General features: G+C 35.3%; 1 pseudogene; it reads left to right on the top strand.

Annotated features, from left to right (window-relative positions):
- The window catches only part of LOC114264332 (receptor-like protein kinase FERONIA pseudogene), a 29,121-nt pseudogene extending 5,530 nt beyond the window's left edge, over positions 1-23,591 (top strand).
- The last annotated feature ends 822 nt before the right edge of the window (positions 23,592-24,413 follow it).

The raw sequence follows: 24,413 nt of genomic DNA, 5'->3' as shown, positions 1-24,413 counted from the left end.
AGTACAGTGTTTGTGGTTGCTTTTAGTAAGGGGGGGTTTGGTTTATCATTACAAGAGTTTGTTAGCATGAACACTTTGATTTGTATGGTAAGGGAGATTGGCTATAGTTGTTTTGCATGTTGCTATGCACTGTTTGCTTCTTATTTCCTTCTTGCATGTTCCTGATATTTACATCATCATATCATTGCTTGTGTGGTTTATGATCTTACTTTAGTTGATTGAGCTTCCTTTGTTAATTCGTGACAAAAAGGGGGAGAAAGTTGTTTTCCATGTATTCATGTCATGTGTCGGGTGCATGGGTCTTAGTTTTCATCTATTCATGCTACATGTTCTTAAAATTTCCAAGTCTCATCTTTTCATGTTTTCCATCTCATACTTCAAGATAATCTTGTGATATGTTTATTGCTTTTTCATATACTCTTGTGGGACTAATAGTTGTTTTGGAGATTGTGGCACTAATAACAGTTTTGCACATCATGACCTTGAGAAAGAAGTTGGCTTTTTTTTGTTGTAATGGGTTGGGGTGTTTAGGATTTTATTTGTTTAGGTGTGTTTTGTCACGGCATTGCCAAAGGGGGAGATTGTTAGGTTTTATTCTTGGCAATCCCGTATGACAAAACTCCTTTCAATTGTACTTGTTTTTTGCACTTTTATTTCAGTGAGGCTATGAGTTTATTAGATGCGAATCCAACCTGAATCGTGCATTGCAGAGAAGTTTGTGGTGTTTAATTCTTTCAAGATTGCCACTTCACTGATTATGACAGGAATCGAGCTGCCTGGTCAGCTCGCGGGGGTCGAAGGGGTAGCGCCCCTTGGCGGGTCCGGGGCAGTGCCCAGGGGCGGGGTCGAGGGGCAGCGCCCCCGAAGCAAAATGCAAAAATGCATTCAAAGTTGCCTGTCCGCTCGAGCGGACATTCCCCTGCTCGAGCGGAGAATGCTAAGTTCTAGAAGTTTGGTGAGTCTGCAAATATATTTGTGGTGTTTGGGAACCTAGGTTCCGGATTTTTTTCTCATTTGTTTCACTAAAAGACAAACTTTTTACAAAACCAAAAAAAACACATCCAAACAAAATATCACATCCAACCCCATAATCATTTCACTTTTTCTCTCACAAACATCACATCCAACCACATAAAAACCCAACTATCTTCCCAAACACCAAAAATTTTTTATCCAATAAAAACCTACAACTAAAAAAACCTACATAAAAACCCACTTCCCAAACACCATCATTGTGATCCGTGTTTTCACGCTCGAGCGTCCATTTCCCCGCTCGAGTGTACATCCTGGTTTGGAACATGTCATATAGTGTCCCAACTCGAGCGTCCATTTCCACACTTGAGCGGACCTCGCGATTTCAAATTCTATAAATTCACATGTTGCTCCAAATCTAGGATAACTTCTCCAGATCTTCTTTTTGGTTATTAAGGTTTATATCTGGGGATATTTTGCTAGTTTTCTTTGATGTTTAATTGAGTATTCAACTCATGGGTTAAGAAGAATACATCAAAGGTTTGTTTGTTCATTCTATACAAAAGAAAGAGTTGTTCTTCGGTGGATTCTGAAGAATTCGAGCTTGAAGCTTTGGTGGATTCTGGAGTGGCTCATGGTCAAGACAATTCTAAGGTGAAGACGGGGTTGGAAGAGGCACATAAGGGTTGGTTCAATTCGATCGTGGATTCGCTAGGTAATTGAGAGTATACCTGTGTAATTGCTTTATATCTTCTTAGTGGATTGTTTTGTGGCTGTTGCCCGTGGTTTTTTTTATCAGAATTGGAGGTGCTCCAATTGTGATTTTTTCACGTTAAAATCGTTGTGTCGATGTGTCTTGATTGTTTAATTGGGATTGTTTTATTGCTTAAAATTGATACATAATCACAAATCAATATTTAGCGAATTTCTAGATTATTGCTGCCGGCGTGACAAGGGTTCTCTCTCTCTTTCTATGGATCAATCTGAAACCCTAATGCAAGTTCATCCCGCCGGAGCTAGGGTTTTCATTTTTTTTTGGACGTTTTTCAGTGTTTTTAATAAATAAAAAAAATTAATGAATGAAAAAATGCTAATTAATTATTAATAATTGATGCTAATTAATTGAGACTAATTAATTTATAATGAAAAAATGAAAAAAAATTATATTAATTGATACTATTAATAATTTTACTATTAATTGATGCTTATTAAACCATTAATTGCTACTAATTAATTTAAAATGAAAAAATGAAAAAAATTTATACTAATTGATACTATTAATAATTTTATTATTAATTGATGCTTATTAAACCATTAATTGCCACTAATTAATTTAAAATGTAAAATTGAAAAAAAATTATACTAATTGATACTATTAATAATTTTATGGGGCATTTACATACAGGTCTCATTTTATGAACTTATACTCCATTAAGTCCTAAATATAATCATTTGCTTCTTCAAGTCCCATTAATTTTTAATAGCCTAATTTATCCTTCCAAAACCTCCTTATAGCTACCAAACATCATTGTTGTCTTCATTCTCTCTCTCTTCACAGTTGCAATTTCAAGTTCTATGCAATTACAATTACTCCACTCATTTTATCCAAGCTCTCTCTCAGAATCAGTAGTCTTCTTCAATGAAGAAGCCATTGTAGCAGCAACAACAGCAATACTAGTGAGAGAGAGCTCTCCAGATGTCCCTCATTTTCCTTCTCTTTCTCTCTCTACAACTCCACCTCTCTCCTTTCTCCTCCTCCACCACCGCCTCCGTCGCCTGCTACCTCTATGCCACCGCCTCATCATGTCCTTGCAATTTCAACGTTCTTCGCCGACTCATTCAATCCTCTAATCGTCCAAAACTTGACTCCGATTCCGTCTCTTGTCACTACATCAAGGCCGGTCTCCGACTTGTTCAGTCCGATTATCTCTCTCTGCCGAATCCTTTGGTCAGAAGGTTGGTTTTTCTTGGGCTGCAAAAGAGGGAAAAGTGGACGATTCTACGGTGGATCGCAAGGGAGCTTCATCTTCGGAAAGTCAGATGACGAAAGACTACATTATTCTTCTGAATTCTAATTTGAAATTGAGAACATTCTCAGTTTATAATATTTTCAATTTTAATCATGAAAAAAATTGAGAAATTTCTTAGTTTTGATAATTATAAATTGAGAACATTCTCAGTTTTAAAATTGAGAACATTCTCAGTTTTGGGATTAAAGGGCAAAATACCTTTTTACCTATAAATGAGACCTAATGGTTCAAATTTTTTTTGATAGGACCTAAGCTACCACCAAATATGTAGATAGGACTTTTTGGTAATTAATCCATAATTTTACTATTAATTGATGCTTATTAAACTATTAATTTCCACTAATTAATTTATAATGAAAAAATGAAAAAATTTATACTAATTGATACTATTAATAATTTTACTATTAATTGATGCTTATTAAACCATTAATTGCCACTAATTAATTTATAATGAAAAAATGAAAATTTTTTTATACTAATTGATACTATTAATAATTTTACTATTAATTGATGCTTATTAAGCCATTAATTGCTACTAATTAATTTATAATGAAAAAATGAAAAAAATTTATACTAATTGATACTATTAATAATTTTACTATTAATTGATGCATATTAAACCATTAATTGCCACTAATTAATTTAAAATGAAAAAATGAAAAAAATTTATACAAATTGATATTATTAATAATTTTACTATTAATTGATGCTTATTAAACTATTAATTGCCACTAATTAATTTATAATAAAAAATGAAAAAAAATTATACTAATTGATACTATTAATGAAATGATAATTTTTGTAATACTAATTACATTAACTTTTATTAATGAAATAATTTATTTAAAATTAAAACTGAAAAGATGACAAAATAATCATTTTTATATCATATAAGGGCAAAAAGGACAATTAAATAATAAAAAGTTATTTTACAGCTTGTCAATCAAACACTAATCTGCTACTTAAATCCATAATCCCACAGCTGCACCAAACAGGTTAACAACTTATGTTCACAACTATAAGCCATAATCTGTTAAGGTATAATCTATAATTACTTTTTCACAGTTCTACCAAATGGGGCTATTGTGGTCTCTGATTATGCCTCAAGTAAAATTTGGCTATGATTTAGTTTTAAAACTCATTGTATTATTTATTATGATTTAGTTATGAAATATAGATTGTAGTTATAATTAAAAAAGATATTCGATGATATCTTAAAGTAATATTTGATTATGACTCATTGTAATCTCTTTAATTATGATTCAAAAGGATTTAATTATGATAATTTGTGATACATATAAAAACCACATAATAATTTTGCATAAGGTACACCTCTTTTTTTTAAAATGAAATGTGCATAGTAGAATGACGTTGCCTTCATAGGCAAATATCTCATTTGAATGCATTATGTAGTACATGTTCTTAAAAGACCACCCTTAAACCATGTAGCACTTTCATTGTCAACCTACGACTTCTACAGACACTACGCCATAATTTGCCTTTAACGGCGGTTATTTTACCGCCATTATTAATAACGGTGATATTCACAGCGGTTATTAATCGCCACATAAAAAATTGATGATCTTAAATATTGGAGGCGGTTTGTAGAACCGTCGTAAATGTCATGCCTTTAATGACGGTATTTTATAGTAAAAAATGGCAGTTATTTACTGCCGCAAAAGACTACAAAAATTAACGGCATTTATTTACCGCCGTTAATTATGAACCATTTGTTAACGACAGTAATTTAGAGTAAAAAATGGCAGTTTTTTACTGCCGCAAAAGATTATAACAATTAACGGCATTTATTTACCGCTGTTAAATATATTTCAAAATAAATATAATTTTCTTTTTGCGACAAAATTAAACTGCCGAAAATTATGAATCATTTGTTAAACTGACTTTGTTTATACATTTATATTCAATACCTACTAGTGTACTCAATGAAAATCATTCACTAGAAGTGTATAACCTACTAAAGCTTCCATACATTCAATAACAATATATAAGCTGCCACAATACAATTTATAGCCATACAAATCCATACACCATATTCAATTAACAAAATCTATTCCAAAATACATGTCACATGTAGCAAAGTTCCAACCACATGTCACTTGTAGCAATTAGTTCCAAAATACATGTCACTTGTAGCAATTAGTTCAAAATATTTGTCTCAAAATATATAGTGTCAAAATAAAAGTCCCAAAAGACATTTGCATTTACATGGTCCACCTAGCTCCCCCAATCTGCAAAATGCTGCAACTAGTTCCAAAATATTGTCTCAAAACACAAGTGCCAAAATAAAAAGTCCCAAAAAACATGTACATCATCTACATGTTCTATCTAGCTCCTTTCAAACCTGCAAATGTAGCAATTAGTTGCAAAATATTTGTCTCAAAACACAAGTGCCAAAATAAAAGTTCCAAAAAGTATGTCCTTTATCTACATGGTCCATCTAATTCCCCTCAATCTACAAAGTCTGCAAATGGATCCTCAATCTACACATGTATAAAAAGATATAAATTTTGCTACCACTAAGATTTAAAAATATAATAAATATAGGATTAGTGCATATGCATTACATCAACTGAAGGCCAAGCTACACATTTGTGATGTGCATCTCCAACTGTTTTGACACCTTCAAGAGCTTTCACCAAATTTTGACGAGGCTTTATCGCTTTCGTAATACGAACTTCCCAAAATTCTGGCCCCAATCGTTGTCCACCTACTACTTTGGATGGGTCCTTAGAAATAACTGTGCCAATTGCCACAACTTGTTTTAGCAATTTAGAAGTAAGTAATTCTACTTCTTGTCCAACCTTCAAAAAAAATTAATGTGTAAATGTTGTGTATGAAAGCAATCACATTAAAGTATTTAGGATTAAATACACTTCACCCCCTTCTAGTTTAGCTCAAAAACAAAAGAAAATAACGTTTGCATTTTACTCCATACCAGAGATGTGTATATTTTTAAACTATAGGGAGGTAATAATGTGTTTTCTAACTAACCCAAAAATTTAACTAGTATTCCTTGAAGAAATAGAACTAATAATAATGTTTATGAAAAAATTTAATGACTATGTTTAAATACTCATTATGTGTGAACATTGTCTTACTTCATGTGATGGAACCATTAGCTCTTCATTCAACTGGTGAGAACTAGAGGCATCTGGAACCTGCTGCATATTGAATGATGGTCTGGAACCATTCTATTTAAACATAACCATATAATTAGCTAACTTTACAATATCTAATTTATTATAGTAAAACATACTTAAATTGATGGTGATTGAGGCATTGGATATCCCATAGTTTCCATATGAGCTTGCATTTTGTCACACTTGCGCTCTAACTGAGTAAACCTTTCACCCCACTCAGCTAATAATTCCTGTCGCACCTCTTCTCGTACATCTGTGCGCAATTTATCCATGTCTATACGTTGTCGAGGTCCAGAATATCTTGTCCCAAACACTTGAGATGGGCAAGGTCCCAATCCATAGGTATGTACACGACCATGCCCATCTACTCCTAAGCCTCAGTGAATAGCTCCTCTCGAAATTTTTTAGTTTGTAAGGACTCGGGCACTTGAGACAATCCCTCTTTCAAACGAGACTAAAATATAAGAAAAAAAAAATTATTAGAACATGAATACGTAAATAATTAATTGTAAAGATTCACATTATTACACATACAATGGCTACATCTGATGCCTCATCAACTGGATCTCTATTCTTTTTTGTGTGTGTCTCTATGTAGACCATTATCCAATCTGCTTGTGTAGACGTCCCCGAACGCCCCGGGAGGACGAGTCCCATTCTGTTCGTTTTGGGCTCGCTACGGTTCAGACTCTCAAATTGTCACGGTTCTTAATCTGAACCAAAGAGTCCAAATTCGGCAAATCGTTTTGAGAAAACAGATTTTTAAAAAAGAAGTGCCAAACATGGACTGCTTTGCCAGATACAGAGTCGTCACCTAAATATTTTTTATGGGGGAATTTAGGAAACCCTGACTCGGTGCCAAAAGCCATGTGTCCGTCATCACCAAAGTTGCCTTGGCTCGGGAGCTTGGGTACAATTGTGAAAGGTCAGCTATGAGCACCCCCCCTCGCCCGATCCGAAGATCGGCCTCTACTAACTGTGATATCCGTTTTTGAAAACATTATGTGTTCTTATTCCGGTTATTAGCCTAGAATTACTATGTTATGCGCACAGCAAATAAGTATAGACCAAATCGCCTAAATTGGAACAAAACATTTCATGCTTGTTTTGAAAATGGCTTGCTACTAGTAAGTAGGCTAAAATGCAGGTTTTGCCACCCTCACGTGGGCTTTAGAAAAGATGGTTTTGCCACTATCTAATGGGCTTAAAACTCACAGTTTTAATGCATTATTCCAATTTGGGTAATTCGACCTCCACCCACAGGCACTCAAGCAGTTATATCACATAAGCAGCTAGCCTCATGGTAATCATGCTATTATGGCAACACTCACACGCATGCGGTATGCTAAAGCGTAAATGCTTACCTAGTACTCCGAGCCAAAACAAAAACTAGTTAGTAATCAATGCATGATTCTAGCTCATGTTAAGATGGCTAATGCAACACATACAAGATGTAACTACAATAGGCTCGGCTATTCTAAGATGGCATGTGATGATGCTACAACTAACATGTATTCAACTTTGGAATTGAAATACAAATGCAGTTAGTATGATGCGCCGAGCCCGGTGCATGTAAAACAAATGTATGGATGCACGCATGCTATCATACTATATGCTAATTGAAACATGCCCTAGGCTAACCATCGAAAGCTAGTAAATAAAAGGGAAGAAAGACGTGGGGTTGGGAGACATACACACACTCACGCACACTTATTACACAATTGCCCTCACTCGGAGGGTCCGAATAAATATTACAGTCCGAATAAATAATACTAAATTAATTATTACAGAATTTCTAATTAATTAACAAATTAAATGCAGAAAGAAGGTGGTCACAGCCCTGCCTCAGGATGCATGAATGATGCATGCTTGACTCGTCTTGCCCGGAAACTCGCTGCCATAGCACCGTTGCCTCTGTTTACACTGCCTTGCCCCTCTAAAAATTCTGAAAGTCCCCAGAACTGCTCCTTGAGCGTTATGGAATATTACCGGCCAAAAGAATATACTACCGGCCATGGAAATACTCTCACCGGCTAAATATTGTGCTCTAGGCCAAACATTATTTGCCGATCGGCACTCAACACTGCCGGCTGACCAAATATTCCTGCTGAAACCTGCAGTTGACAGCAGCAGAGGGCAAGCAGTGTATGGCATGGAATTTTCAATCAAATGTATGCATGGACACACTCCCTATCATGCAAGGGACTCAAGGGAGCATGACCTTCAACCCTCGGGCCATCAATTGCGCATTTCGACGCATGATGGCCTAAGAGGCCAAGTTTGCAATTCAATGTGAATGAATGCAACAAAAGAGATGAGTGCCAACACCCTATCTTATTGAAGTCAAGGGCATTGACTACTGAGGGTTGAGATGTGTTTCGTCACTTGGAGTACGGATACTCCTCACCTCTCAAGTTTGGTTCGACACCCCAAACCAAACAATGCAATGTATGTATACAAACTTGGCTCAACTATGCAACATGAGGCTAAGTTACAAGGTATGCCAAATGCAGGGTAACCTAAACATGCAAATGTAATGTACTAAGCATGCGAGACGCAATGCAATGCAACCTAAAATGTAATGTAAACATGGCACAATGCAAGCATGCAACTAAATGTAACAAGTCAAGCATGCAACCATATACAAGAGTGGACTTAGCCTGAAATGGGAGGCCCCAGCCACACCCCAAAACAGTGGCCAAAGATGCCAAAATGATGGACAACAAGCATACCAAACAAGCAAATCAAAGGGGCCTAAAGCTAAGGCATGGAGGGCTATTCTCAAGAGCACCCAAAGGTGAGGTACATGGATACCAAACACTCATGTTAGACTCTAAAATGCATGCAAAAGATGGCACCAAAACATGCTAGGAAATTGATACAAAAGAGGAAGCATTCAAGGCCACTAAAGAGAGTATCCTACCACAACCACCCCAACCACTCATGGCATGCACTTTTCAATACAAATCAGAATTTCAATATGTAAAATGAGCCCCCAAAATCCACTTGTATGGCAGCCTAAGTGACTTAAACAAAATGCATGCACCAAAGCTCATTTCTAGGCATAAAAGGACACATCCTCAAAACATGAAAGAGGTGATGAATGCAAGCATACAAGTATGGTTTGAGGACTGAAATGACATATAAAATGACTCCAAATTACTGAAATAGACTCAATAAAACATGCTCATGCCTCACACACTTAAAGCTCATAATGTCAAGATGCAAGGAGGTCATACCAAACATGGCAAACATGATTAAATCAGTACCCCACAGACCTTAAACATGGCAAAATATGACCAAGGACTTCACAAAGCAAGGCCAAACTATGAGAGCATGGTGGTCTAATGGTATGATGCACTTTTAGACAATATGGAGGAATGTAAAGCAAGTATAATATGCATGCAATGGGTCAACATATGACCTAAACAACACCCAAAATATTTGATATGGAACCAAAAACAAACCAAACATGCATATTACCCTTATGAGCCAAAACATGAACAAAATGAGAGACCAAGGGAGAGGGGTGTCCCTCCCCTGTGCAAGACCTCAAACCCCCTTCTTCACCACTGAAAATCCACTGGATTTCAGTGGTGAGAAGGCTAATACACCAAAGAAATCAAAACTTAATAAAGGAAGCACAAAAAGGGGCCAAACGAGGCCTAAGAGGGGGAGGTCGACCCCCAATGCCAAAACAACCTTAATGAGATATCTTAAGCATGCAAATAAAAGACTTTTTTCAGTTATACACAAAGTCTAAAACAATGAGCAAGATAGGCAAAAGTCTAGTGTAAGATTGGGGAATCTAAAGTAAAAGAGTTACCCTTGAAGAACCCTTGATAAACAGCAAGTGCAGCCTTCTTCTTTTGATCAAAACCAGTCCAAAACCTCAAGAACAAACCCTCAAAGCCTCTCAAATTCGAAGTAAGGTGTAATGCTATGTGTTTTAGTGCAAAACTAAGAATAAACACACACTTTAGGCCCTCAAACACACACAAAATGAAGAGAGAGAGGGAGATATAGAGAGAGAGGATGATATATATCATATATATATGTGCATAGCTCTGGTTTTTTGCTGAACCAAACAAAGGAGGAGGAGGGGCTCTTATATAGGCAAGCTAATTGGCCAAAGCTTCTAAGGGAAGCTACTCAAAAGGGTCAAGGCTTACAAGGGAAGCCAAGTTAAGGGTGCAAGGCTTCCTGAGGAAGCTAGAACAGCTGGCAAGCTTCTTGAGGAAGCTTTGACAAAGGGTCAAGCTTCCTCAAGAAGCTTTGACCAAAATGGTGCAAAAAGGGCAAAACAACCACAAGCATGCCCCGGGGCAGGTTTGGTGCATTCCAGCTGGCACAGCTGGCATGCACCATGCCTGAAAAAGGTAAAAAGGTGCTACCGACCAGAAAAGGAGGTCACTGGCCAAACAGATGGCCGGCCGGCCATACTGAGTGCCGACCGGCCAATGCTATAATTCACCAATGGCCGGTAGCCTCAAAACATGGCCGGTGGCCTCAAACCAAGGCCGGTGGGTGTCAGGGGTAGCTAACAAGCTACTTTCTACCCTTAGAAGCAAAAAATACAAGTGTTTGGTGCAAAACCAAACACAGAACAGTCCAGTTGAGAGATCCTGAGGCAAGGCGCGTAGCCGAGACCTCCGGGAACTCAAAACGAAACACAAACATGAGTAATCACCAAGTGTTCGAGTGGTGACGTCCAAGTCTTGAGGACGGTCAAAAATGGGGTGTCTACAGCTTGCACCTTATCTCTCTTATACATCTTCATTATTAGGAACAATAAATACATATTACAACTTTACCAAATACAATGCATATTGAGAAAAAATTGTTAACCTATCATTTACCTCATCCTTTACCCGACAATGGGCCTTTCTCCCACTTGTATAGCACATTGTCAAATTTTTTTTTTGATTGTCACTGTTGGTTGTACTGCGTTCCTGTCACAATAAATAGATATCGAGATTTGGTACAAGTCTTTCTCCAACTACTCTTGAAGTAATTTAGACCTTTTAACAAAGCGCTTAATAGCCAAACCTTCACATACCATATTCTTTGGCAAATACATGCATGTGTTTAGACAATGCTTTGCTCTATATTCATAAACTAATTGAGATTTTATTTTACTTTAGTCAAGGGAAGCTATCTTTATGGTCATAACCAAAATAATAATCATAATAAGTCATGTAATCAATGCCGTAACGAGTCATCATTAAGTCTTAACTAACACTAAAATCAGTCATCCTCAAACATTACTTGAAGCATAGCCAAAGACTTTATTGACCATAACCGGAATAACAACCACAATAAGTCATTATCTGGTTAAAAAAATAGAATTTTAAGGTAAAAAAATTATAGAATGCAACAATTAATACCTGTGCCTCTAGACTATTCCAAAATTGAACGAGAATCTTCCACTGACTAGGATCCACCCTATTGGGACAATTTGCTAAGCGTTCTTCATTAGTTTTGTACTTGTTGAAGTGCTTTCTTTTCAGTTGGTCTTTCCAGTCTTTCCATTTCTTTCCAACTGACATCAAGCAATTATGCTTGAAAATATCTGGTGCATCAGTGTTTTCCTATATATATATAACGAGATATCAAACAAATATATTTGTTAATTAAAGTATGAGTACGAGAATAAGATTTATATAGTACTTGCATTTTCATACCTTAACTTCTTGCCATATACGTTCTTTATAGGGGTTTAACTGTGGAGCTCTCCAATTATTGAAAGTTAATGGTGCAAAATTCCCATTCCGGGCTAGAATGCCTAACTGACTTTGTAATTTTGCAACTTTATCGCCAATAGGTTGATTCTCTTCATTTAATGTAACATTTAACTTTTGTCCCGTGCCCCATCTGCCAAAAGAATGACCAGGCCCTCTTGTCAGTCTAATTGCTGATTGACCTGTGCTGGTAGCTATTGAAACTTTTATAAAATAGGCATAAAAGCAAGTAAAAATTAAGTAAACATGTGAATTTCAGCTCAAGGTTCCAATTCATAGCGTAGCATGTAATGGTAATTGCTCTATATTTGATGGTTATTCAAATTAAATTACCTGCTCCACTTGATGACTGTAATTCATGATTACTTTGTTGGGAAGAGCTCAAGGTTGGAGTCATATTGTTGCAAAGAGGTTGTAGTGGTTGCGACTGTGGTTCTGACTGCGGCTGTGGCAGAGGCTGAGGCTGAGGATGTGACTGATTAGTAATAGATGTTGGTTGTGAAACATCAGCCATGGAGCCAGCTGTCCAACAGGGTTGCTTTCGTTTCATAGTCATCTAGAAAAAGCCAAAACAAAACAAAACAAAAAAGTATTTGAGCACTTGTTACTTGGATGCAAGGATGTACAAATAAGTATGAAATTATGTATGCAAACTTATGTGTTACAAACTTAAGTATGAAATTATATATGCAAACTTATGTGTTACAAACTTAAGTATGAAATTATATATGCAAACTTATGCAAGGATGCAAGGTTGTAGTGCCTGCGGTTGTGGCTGTGATTGCTGCTTGTGACGGTTGTGGCTGCGACTAAGGCTGTGGCTGATGCTGTGACTGATTAGTAGTAGGTGCTGGTTGTGAAACATTAGCCATGGAGCCAGCTGTCCAACATGGCTGCTTTCGTTTTGTAGCCATCTAAAAAAAGAAAAAAAAGAAAAAAAAGAAAAAAACACATTTGAATGCTTATTAGTTAGATGCAAGGATGTGCAAATAAGTATGAAATTATATATGAAAACTTATGTGTTACAAACTTAAGTATGAAATTATATATGCAAACTTATGCAAGGATGCAAGGATGCAAGGTTGTAGTGCCTGCTGTTGCGGCTGTGATTGTGGCTGTGGTTGCAGCTGCGCCAGTTGTGACTGAGACTGAGGCTGTGGTTGATGTTGTGACTGATTAGTAGTAGATGCTGGTTTTGAAACATTAGCCATGGAGCCAGCTGTCCAACAAGGCTGCTTTCGTTTTGTAGTCATCTAAAAAAAAAAAGCAAAAAAAAAAAAAAAAAACACATTTGAATACTTATTAGTTAAATGCAAGGATGTGCTAATGAATATATGAACACTAACTAATGAATACAAATTAAATAAAAAGTAAATAAGTCTCACTGTCTTACATGTGCTAACTCTTAGGATAACATCGTCATCATCATTGTCACCACCATCAACATAAATATCATCACTGTTATTATCACTTTCATCATCATAATCATCTTCTTTTTCATCACTATCATCGTCATAATCCTCCTCTTCACCACTATAATCTATAGTGGCCTCATCACCACCATCAACAGTTGTTCCATTCACATTTGACTAAACCCAATCAACATCATCCTCCTGAATGTATGTTGAATCATCTAGATGTTGACTAGAATATGGCTCAACTTGCAAACATGTTATTGCATTTTCAAAAGATTCCCTCCCGTGCATATCATACAAATCCCTAGGTGTCATCTTCACAACTATATGCCAATCTTTCTCAATAGGGTCTTGTATATACCAAACTTGTTGTGCTTGGGATGCAAAGATGAATGGTTCATTTGACATTCGATTTTGTTGACACAAAAGATGCTTAAAATTCACAAGTGTGAACTTGAACTCATCTTGCATCTTCCCCACATTGTTATCAACCCAATTACATTTGAATAACACAAACTTGAAGTCATTAGAATATCTCAACTCAATTATATCAGTCAAAACCCCATAGAAAGTAACTTATCCACTAATTGGTCGTCTATCTCTTGAACGTGCATAACTTTGTGTATATGCAGTCAATGACACTCCACTTTTTTCGAGTTTTTCTACTCTCCTCACATTGTTTAGTGTGAAACCTAAACCTATTTATAAAATGCCTACTGTATCTTCTTGCCCAATTGTCTGGTGTTACGGACAATTTTTACTTTATCTGAGATGTTTGCATTTTCAGTTTGTTGCAAGTGTTGAACCTACATTTTAATCCAATGTATTAGAAATCACATATCAGAGATACCATTATATATACATATACCACTATTTTAATCCAATGTTTGCATGTATGACTTACGTGCTCTCTAAACCAAAGAGGAAATTGTTTGTTGTGCTTTCTCGTAAGATCACGCTCATTTAAACGATGTCTATCAGCTTTAAGCACTTGAATGTGTTTCATGCATGATTGAGAATAGGTATAGGATATTAAATATGTTATTTAATTGACTAGAAATTGAATATTTAATTTAGTAGATTTCTTACTCTCAGAATGGAGTGACTACATTAGAGTTGGCTAGCACATATCTATGTGCTTGTTTCCATGCAGTTTTATCAAGTAGGAATAATTTCCCTTGCCCTAAAGAACGTACCCTTTGTTCACCCTCATAATTTCATATCGGCCGATTTAATTTTGTCTCAACATCATGCAAATATCAACTACAAAATGTCAAACACTCTTCTGCTAAATACCCTTCTGCAATGGAACCCTCTGGATGGGTTCGATTACTCACGTACTTTTTAAGTGTAAGCAAATACCTATGAAAAAATAAAATTTATTTAGTTAGAAGATGAGCTTGATCATCGCACGTCATTTATATGTACCTAAAATTGAAAAATTAATGCATACCTCTCAATAACATACATCCATCGGTAATGCACTGGTCTAGCAAGTCTTGCCTCTTCTGCTAAATGAACAGGCAAATGCTCCATGATATCAAAAAAGGAAGGTGAAAAAATTTTCTCAAGATGGCAAAGAGTCAATCTAATTTTCTCTTCAAGACGACCACAATCATTTGGATGTATTGCTTTTGAACATAACTGTCTAAAAAAAGTGCCTAATTCAATCAAGGTTTCACAAACATTCTTAGGCAGTGTCCTTCTCACAGCTAGAGGCAATAGTTGTTGCATTAGAATATGGCAATCATGGCTCTTAAGCCCTAAAATAGTTCTCTCTTTGAGTTGTACACGGCGTGAAATACTTGATGAGTATCCATCCGAGACTTTCACATTTTTTAGCACCTTGCAAAATATTTCTTTGTGCTCTTTATTCATTGTGAAACAAGCTGCTGGTAAAAAAACTTTACCATTTGGTCATTGTTGAGGGTGAAGAGCTTTACGAAGTCCCATCTCTTGAAGGTCACGACGAGCTTTTAGACTATCCTTTGTTTTTCCCACAACATTCAATAGGGTCCAAAGTGTATTTTCACACACATTTTTCTCAATGTGCATAACATCAAGGTTGTGTCGAATTAAATTGTCCTTCCAATATGGTAATTGGAAAAAAAATACTTTTCTTTCTCCAATTATATTCTTCCCTCAAGGTTTTATGAATGCTTCTCCCATCCTCAACAACTTTTTTTTTTTAGACACGTGTGTCTTTTCATTTCCATCACCCTCCCCATATTTGTTCTCAATGAATTCTATTTGTTTGAAAATATCATCACCGAATAATTGAGGTGGCATTTTCTTTGTTTCAACACTTCCATCAAAACCTATTGCATCTTTTCAAAACTTATGCCCTTAATCTAAGAACCGTCTATAGCCCATATAACAATACGTTCGACTATGTTTTAACCATCTAGAATGGGTATCTTTATTACAAGATGGACAAGCCAATGCTCCTTTTGTACGCCATCCAAATAAATTAGCATATGCAGGGAAATCACTTATGGTCCACAACAAAGCTGCATGCATATGAAACATCTGCTTGCTTGATGCATCATAAGTAAGTATGCCATCAGTCCATAATTCCTTTAACTTGTCAATTAAAGGTTGCAAATACACATCAATATCATTTCCAGGACCACGAGGCCTATCAATAAGCAAAGATAACATGAAATATGGTTGCTTCATGCATAACCAAGAAGGCAAGTTATATGACATCATCACAACAGGCCACGTGCTAAGAGTAATGCTCGTTGTCCTAAATGGGTTAAAACCATCAGATGCTAATCCAAGTCTGACATTTCGACTGTCACTAGTAAAATCTTGATTTTTTTTATCAAAAGTTTTCCATGCAAGTGAATCAGGTGGATGTCTCAATATCCCATCATCGCATTCACTTGCATGCCATGTCATGAGTGATGCTGTTTTTGTTGACATGAATAGCCTTTGGAGCCTTGGCTTTAAAGGAAAATGCCTTACTTGTTTGGCAGGAATTTGTGTTACTTTAGTGGTTCCATCCTCTAAACAAAATTTCAATTCACTATATCTTGATCTCCCACAAATTTCACATTTATCAAGCATTTTTTTGTCTTTCCAAAACAGCATACAATCCTTAGGACAAGCATCATACTTTGTGTAACTAAAGCCTAAGGCTTTGTTGAATTTCTTTGCTTCATAGTATGAGTCCGGCAATGTTTCACCCTTGAGAAATGCTTCCTTCAACAACTCAAGCAACATATCAAATGATATATCAGTCCATCCATTAAGTACCTTTATGTGCAACAATCGAATAACAAAAGAAAGAGTTGTGAACCTCTTGCAACTTGGGTACAACTCACGTTGTGCATCGTCTAATAGTTTAAAGAATTTCTTTGTCTATTCATTAGGCCCCAATCCCATATTTTCATGTATTTGATTTTCAGTAAAGACACCATCTTCCATTGGAACTCAAAATGTGTCATGTACCAAACCAATCATATCATCAATTACATCGAATTCTTGATTTTCATTCACTTCATTTCTACCACATGGAGCCAAGGCCTCCCCATGAATTGTCCATCTTATGTAGTTAGTGTTAAACCCATTTATGATGATATGCTCTCTTACGCCATTTCGTGTCTCATATCTAAGGTTAACACATTTCTTATACGGACAATATATCTTCGACTCTAAAGGCTTATTAGCATAAGCAAACTCAATAAACTTTTCAACCCCTTCCACATATGTAGGGTCTAACCTATTTTTTATATGAATCCAATCCTTATCCATACCAATTATCTTCAAGATTACCTGAAATTTTATATGTAAACACTTATATAACAAAGAAATTAAAAAGTATGAGTCAACATATAATTAGCATGATTATATACAATAAAGAAATTCAAAAAAAAGAAGAAGGTGCAAGTCTGAATATAAACATAGAGAATCATTTGCCTTAGTTAGTTGGATTGCCAAGTGTCTTCAAATAACTTATTTTGATACATATCAACACAAAAAGAAAGAATCATAAATATAGGACAGTTGGCATCTTAGTTCCAAGAAGTTTGGGGCTACACACAGAATTTTTCCAAAAGCTAAGTCTTTGTTTAAGGAATTGTGTTATGATATCCACTAATTATTTGAGTACATGCAAAAACTACATGAATTGATTGTATTATTGAAAGAAATGATAGTCTTTTCACTATCTCTTCCTTTTACTCGACTGTATTATTGAAAGAAATGATAGGTTCTGATATGACCCATTTTTAGTCTTTTGGTTAAATTTGGAGTTTCTAGCATCAACTATTGTAGCTAGGACTGTTATGAAGATTTTTTGTGGCAATGCCTCTTGATAGTCATGTGAAATGTTTGTGATAGTAGTCAGTGGCAGTTTTGAATTGCTACATGAGTTTGAAAGTTTAAATCTTCCGATTGGTTTCTTATCAAAGTCTATTCAGATTTGAGATAAAGATGTTTATGGTGCTTTTCTAGGTTGGGACTGTCGTAAGCAAAAAGGACTGGAAAGTAAGATGGGTAGTCATTAGGAAGGTTTGAAATTCAAATTGTTGTGGGTGTGTGCCGGCATATATATATATATATATATATATTTTTTTTGTGTGTGTGTGTAGAACATCCATTATGATTTGTCTCTAATTATTACTTGACAATAGTTGATAGTTGGGTTTAGTGGAAACAAACTTATGTGCCTACTTATTTATTTATTTATTTATTATGGGAATCTATCCAAAAAGATTTAAGTGAAGATCATTGCCTGTACATCTCTACATGGCAATAGTTACAAGTTGAAATATATGCAAGCCTACATATTACAATAGTTACAAGTTGAAATATATGCAAGTTTGCATAGTACAAGCCTTAATAAATGAACCATTACCCTTCATATTATAGGTTTAACAAATACAAGACATAATAGACATTTCATCAAACAGGTGGTGAGTGCCACTAAAATTCAAAATTTGAACATACAAAAGCATAATAATTCTAAATTTCAATAACTAATCAAATGAGTTCAAGCATTTTTTTGATTAGCAAAAAGAACATTTAGTGAAATGGAGGTCTTTCTCAACTTGGGTTTTGCTCAAAACTCTCTAAAATTTCTTCAATGAAAGAGAGATCCAAACTGATGAGTGAGAGGGAAGGCACCCTTGAAGGAGAGAGAGCCTGCATGTATATGCAAAAATCCCCAATTTTAGTGTCTCTAATCTGTGAACCCACAAAAATCTCTCTGAAAAACTGTGTTTTGATTTATGGGTTTGTTTATTTTGGCTTCTTTAATCTTTGTTAACCTATATATATGTATGTATGTATATCAAAACTAATAATAAGACGGAGATTTAAGAAATGTATAGTTGATACTTGATTCCATTGAAACAAACCCTAAAATGAAATTACCTTTTCTCTAATCATTGATAACTTAATAGAAACACTATCAGCAAAGGTAGAATGGCAATAGAAAGAGAAGGAAAAGCATGGAAAAAGAAACCAATTGAGGCAACATGAAGCCAATAGGGGAATCAAAAGGTAGGCAAAGGTCTCTTACCTCTGACAATGGTGCTATAGTGCGACAATGGTGCTTCGAACGACCTCCGATGCTGGTACTTCGTACGACCTTCAAACGACAATGGTGACTTTTCGTTTCACTTTGCAACGCCTCTCTTCCAGAAGTTAGAGATGTAAGGAAAAAAAAACTAATCAATTAGAAGAAATAGGCAAAAGACGATGCCGTTTAACAATTAATTGGAGGGAATCCAATTTTTTTTGAGAGGGAATTAAAAAATGTGGACTACATTTACGGCAGTCTTCAACCAACTGACATAAACGACTGACCCTTCAGCTTCACACAATTTTTTCGTCATTAACACTCACATTTTATCGATTGTTTTTCGTAATCGCTGTGAATACTAAATTTTTAGAGGCGGTATCTTTACTGCCATTTTAAGTATATTTTTAATGGCAATCTTTTTATCGCCATGAATGGAACCGCCGTTAAAGATCAACTTTGGCGTAGTGAGATTTGCTTCTGCTGCATTCCTTACACTTGCACACCACCTGTACCATTTTATTTTTTATTTTTTTAATTTATAAGTCTGAATAAACTCCGACTAATTCTGACATCTACGCAAAGTGCCCTTCCCATAGTTTATAAATTTCAGACTACTGGCTTCAAAATAATTATGATAACATACAATAAGATTCAAATCTAAATTCAATTGATCAAAGGATTACAAAATAGCCGCAATTCAGTGTGGCTTTTTACTGTATTTTGCGGCGTTGCTTCACATCATTTTGTCAAGCCTATGAATAGTTTGAAACTAGTCCTATGGGCAACTGATACTGTTATGATAATAGCATCCAAAAATAATATTTATAGTAACCATTAATTGTTTGGGTAACCATCCAAAAATCATCACTGTCTTTGTATGTTATACTACATCTGTCTTTGAATGTTGAATTCGACAAAAAAATATTGGACAAGAAAAAGAATATGAAAGAAAAATATAAATTAAATTAAGGAAACCGTTAATAGTTTCCACTTAATTACTTTGAACTCTCCATTCTTTTTATTTATTTTTATTATAGTTTTATCCTAATTTAATTTTTTTCATTTATCTTTTTGAACACCGGGGCGGTAGACAGTGTATATAATTGTAGTTTGTCAGAATATGTCAAATAATTATAGTTTTTCATTTATTATTCTACAGACTTTTTTATCTTTGTATTTATTTTTGTGGAAACTTTTTATAAGCCTATGAGTAGGCTTGTTGACTTTTGTAGAAAGTTACAAAGTTTTTTGATGCATTAGTGTTGTAAATTTCAATAAATTAGATATGTAACTCTAGGATAGACTTTTTGGATTAAGATAGATTTTTTATTTTTGTTTGTATCTACAAGATGTATTCTATAAATTGACATTCAAACCAACAAATGGAGTAATGCAAATTCTCATCATGTCTTTGTTACCTACGTTTTTGCCTACTCTTAAATCCATAACTCCTCCCTCGTGCACCCCTTTTTGGTAACTCTTCCCTACCCTCTCTGAGACTCTCTAGCCCATCCTTGTGCCTCCTCCAGCCTCCCTCTCACCCCTCCGCTTCCCTCACAAGCCACGACACCATGAACCACCATATCTCTCCTAAAAATGACATATTTTTTTATTAAAATGTATATTTATTTTTATTAATTTCAGTATCTACTCACTATTTATATTAGTTTTGAACTTTACCAAAAAATAAATTACTCGAATTATATAATAAATTTTTTAACCTAGTTGTATTTTTCTCAAAACTCAAAAGAACTTAGTGTAATTTACCACCAAAAAATTTATTGAGGATTCGTTTGGGATGTGGGTTGGTTTTTTATTTTTTAGCTATTTTATGCTAGGGCTAAAAAGTCTCGTCTGGGATAGGTTTTTTTTGGCTTTTTTGACTTTTATAAGAGAAAAAATAAAATGATTATGATTTAGATGTGACATTTTGTCTTATTGGGCTAAAAAACTTATTTATCATTTTGTGACTATTTTAACAAAAAAATTTCATTTTAACTTATGCCAAACGAAGGCTGAGAAAGAGTTTTCATAGAAATGAGAAATCCCCCAAATTAAAAGGAATAATAAAAATAAAAACACACCAATTTTAACGATTCACCATATATTGCAATAATAGAAATTCAAAAATCCTCTAGCATTTTTTTTTTAAAGACAATTCTTCTAGGCTTCGTTTGTTTTCTGCTATCACAGTCCACTCCGGACTATGATACATGAACAGTGAAGATGGCTTATGTTTGCTTTGGTTTTGAAGCTCCGAATTCGTAGTCCCTTCGGACTACAATAGACCTTGGCGAGGGATATTAGTGGTCTGGGCTGGGAGATGGTATTAGCAAAATAGTCCGTTCGGATTGGGTGTTACTGAACATTCGGTCAGTTAACCAATCAACCGCAATTTTTTATTTTTATTTATATACTTGTTGGGAATTTTTTTTAAACATTAATGTTTAATGTTTTTGTATTTTTTGTTAAGTAAAAATTATAATTTTATTTGTTTTATTATTTTATATAAAAATAATTTAATAATCTCCATACTAACAACTATTAACAAAACAAACACAAATTTATTAATTCTTTCACTATCAATCCCCCCACTAACAATTTCCTTATTATTAATCCTTTCACTATCAATCTCCTCTATTCTACCTCTGAAAATAAACTTGACCTCGCTTGTAGCGAAATGATCAATAGGGGTGGGCGCAGGTCGGTTGCGGCTACAGAATCTCCAATCCGCCATCCGTCCACCAGATTGGCAAAATAGAGAAAATCAATCCGCATCCGTCTGCTAATTTGGCCGATATGGATTGAGGGAATTGGCGGATTGAAGTGAATCGGTTTGACGGTTTAAAATTTTATAAAATTTCAACATAATTCAACTTGTGCACTTCCTCAACAACAACAACAACAACAAAGAAAAAGAAAAAGTATTATAGTTAATGACTTAAAAAAGTATTACAATCACTGTATGTCTCATCCACATATTACAATCACAGCATGTCTCATCTACATAAAGTATTACAATATGTGGTTCTTCAAATATAAAAACAATTCAAACCACCAAAACCATGAACAGAGCAATAGTAAAGATTGTATGCCTCTGTATTGTTATCTATATCTATTTTTTTAAACAAAAACCAACCAGCATATATATCATCTTTTTTATTTATTATTTTTAGAGTTAGATTTAAAACCCAAAAAATTAAATAAATAATACATTTATTTTTTACAATTCAAAAAATATATTCAAGTTGAAAACTCTTTTTCAATATAATATTTAAACTCTTTTTCAATAGAATATATTCAACATAATATTTAAACTCTTTTTCAATTGAAAACACAAACAGAATATCTAAACAAATTAAAAACACAAATTCTTACAAATTACTAGTGGTGTTCGCAGTTTGGCAGTTAGGCGGTTCGGTTGCAGCCAAATAAACCTCAAATCCGCCATCGGTCCAAAACTAGCAGGATTAGAAAAAATAATCTACAACCGTCCGCTTGTCATCGCATATCCGTCCAAAATGCAACAGATCGGTTCGGTTCAATCGGGTCAGACATATCGATATATCCGCTACTCACCCTTAATGATGAACGTCGTATATGTTGCAAACAAACAACGTTAAAATATTATTAAAAAGTCATCAGACGCCAAAGTTAAATATTATTAAAAAGTTATCTGCACGCCATTGCTGACCCATTGATGAAGACAAACAAGGACACTTTGAGCCTCCCCGCGTTGAACCTTCCAGGCCCCCATTCATTCCAATTTCTTGATATTTTTCTTCGAAACATGAACAAGAACCAAAGGCACAATATTTGCATTGGTGCTGCACAAGAATTGGACTGCCTTCATACGGGTACTCAACAAAGTTTCATATACCGAGATGTGAAGACCACAAACATTCTGCTTGACGAGAAATGGGTAACAAAGATTTCGGATTTCGGGTTGTCCAAAGGCACAACAAGCTTTTCAAAAACCCACATTACCACAGCTGTAAAAGGCACGTTTGGGTTTTTAGATCCGGATTATTTCAGGACTCAGAGGCTAACCCAGAAATTTGATGTGTATGCATTTGGGGTAGTGATGTTAGAAGTGTTGTGTGGGAGGCCTGTCGTGTATACAAGCCTTGATGAGGATCAAATCAGTCTGGTCTTTTGGGCTCGGCATTGCATTGAAACAGGTAGGCTTTCTCAAATCATTGATACCTCTATGACAAGGAAAATATCGCCAAATGCTCTCAAGTGCTTTGTAGAAATTGCCTACAAATGTTTACATGATCGTCCACAAAAACGACCCACAATGGCTAAAGTGGTGGCACGCCTCGAGTTTGCATTGGCTTCACAACATGGGGCAATAATAGCTAGATGATGATCGTCAGCCCCATCCCGCAACCAAAAAGAAACATCCATCGTTGATGAAGCGGTTTGAGACGCCCATTACTTTTGCAGTGGACCTCTTCCTAGCTTCTTTGCATTCCAATCCTCCTTACAACAACAACTTCATGTCCAATGATGGTATGTTCACAACCAGAGTAGACTCGAACCGTGCACCACATCATACAAGTTCATCTTCTTATGGAAATAACAATCGAAACCAGTCCTACGAGCAATTGATTCTACTATATATTATAATAGCACTCGAAAACAATATGCTAGCTAGTACCATTGTTTGTAACAAATAATAAGTGTGAATCACTGTCCATGTATGTGTTACACTAAGTATGTTTTTGAATGTTGGATTTGACAAGAAATTTGTATATTAAAAAAAATGGAAGAGAAATATCACAAATTTGTTGATGTGTAATTTCTTCATATTGGATGTGTACCAAAGTTTTTTTTTTTTTTTTTCATAGTAAAGATTGCTTGTTCCTTAATACAAGTCCATTTATGTTTATTAATCCCCTAATTTCTGAATTACTCGGTAGCCCATAACGTCCAACAGCAAGAAGCAACTAGGAGGAAGAAGCAGTGCAATCCCAGATTCACAAATAAATTATGCAAATGCCAAATTGATGCACAGCCGAGAAACGTTTCTAATCTGATTGTTATTTCAACTTGGACAGTAATTAACAACCTAAAAATTCAGTGGATCACATCTTAACAGAATTTATAGCTTGAATTTTGTCAAGTATGAAACAATTTAGGCAACAATGGCGGGCCATGACAGCCATGTTTGTCTCAATTGATACGCTAAGATGCAACCCTTTATTAAGAAATACTCAAAAGCGACTTAAATCCATATGTCGGAAGTGCAGTCACTGCCAGGATATCTCATCTCGTGGGCGAGGGAAGGCCCATCAGGTTCGGATCCGAAGTCCACAAAGAAATTCTGGTTTATTGCAAGGCCACATTTCTCAGTGTTGACATCGATCTGTAGCGTGTGTGAGCCTTTCTTCACGACATCAGGATAAAACTAATGGTCCCATTGACTGAAGAGTGAGTTGGTAACATAAAGCCGCTTCCCATGTAAGTTTAACTGGATCATCTGTGGCCCTCCTCTCAACCTTTTTCCCTATAAATGAGACAGACAATCTCATCAATCTTTAACTGTTCAAATATCA

Source organism: Camellia sinensis, chromosome 6 (genome assembly GCF_055761805.1).
Source record: "Camellia sinensis isolate YWXY chromosome 6, ASM5576180v1, whole genome shotgun sequence".
In the NCBI taxonomy this organism is placed as follows: domain Eukaryota; kingdom Viridiplantae; phylum Streptophyta; class Magnoliopsida; order Ericales; family Theaceae; genus Camellia; species Camellia sinensis.
The sequence above is the reverse complement of the archived record's forward strand: the minus strand, read 5'-3'. Positions and strand labels throughout refer to the sequence as shown.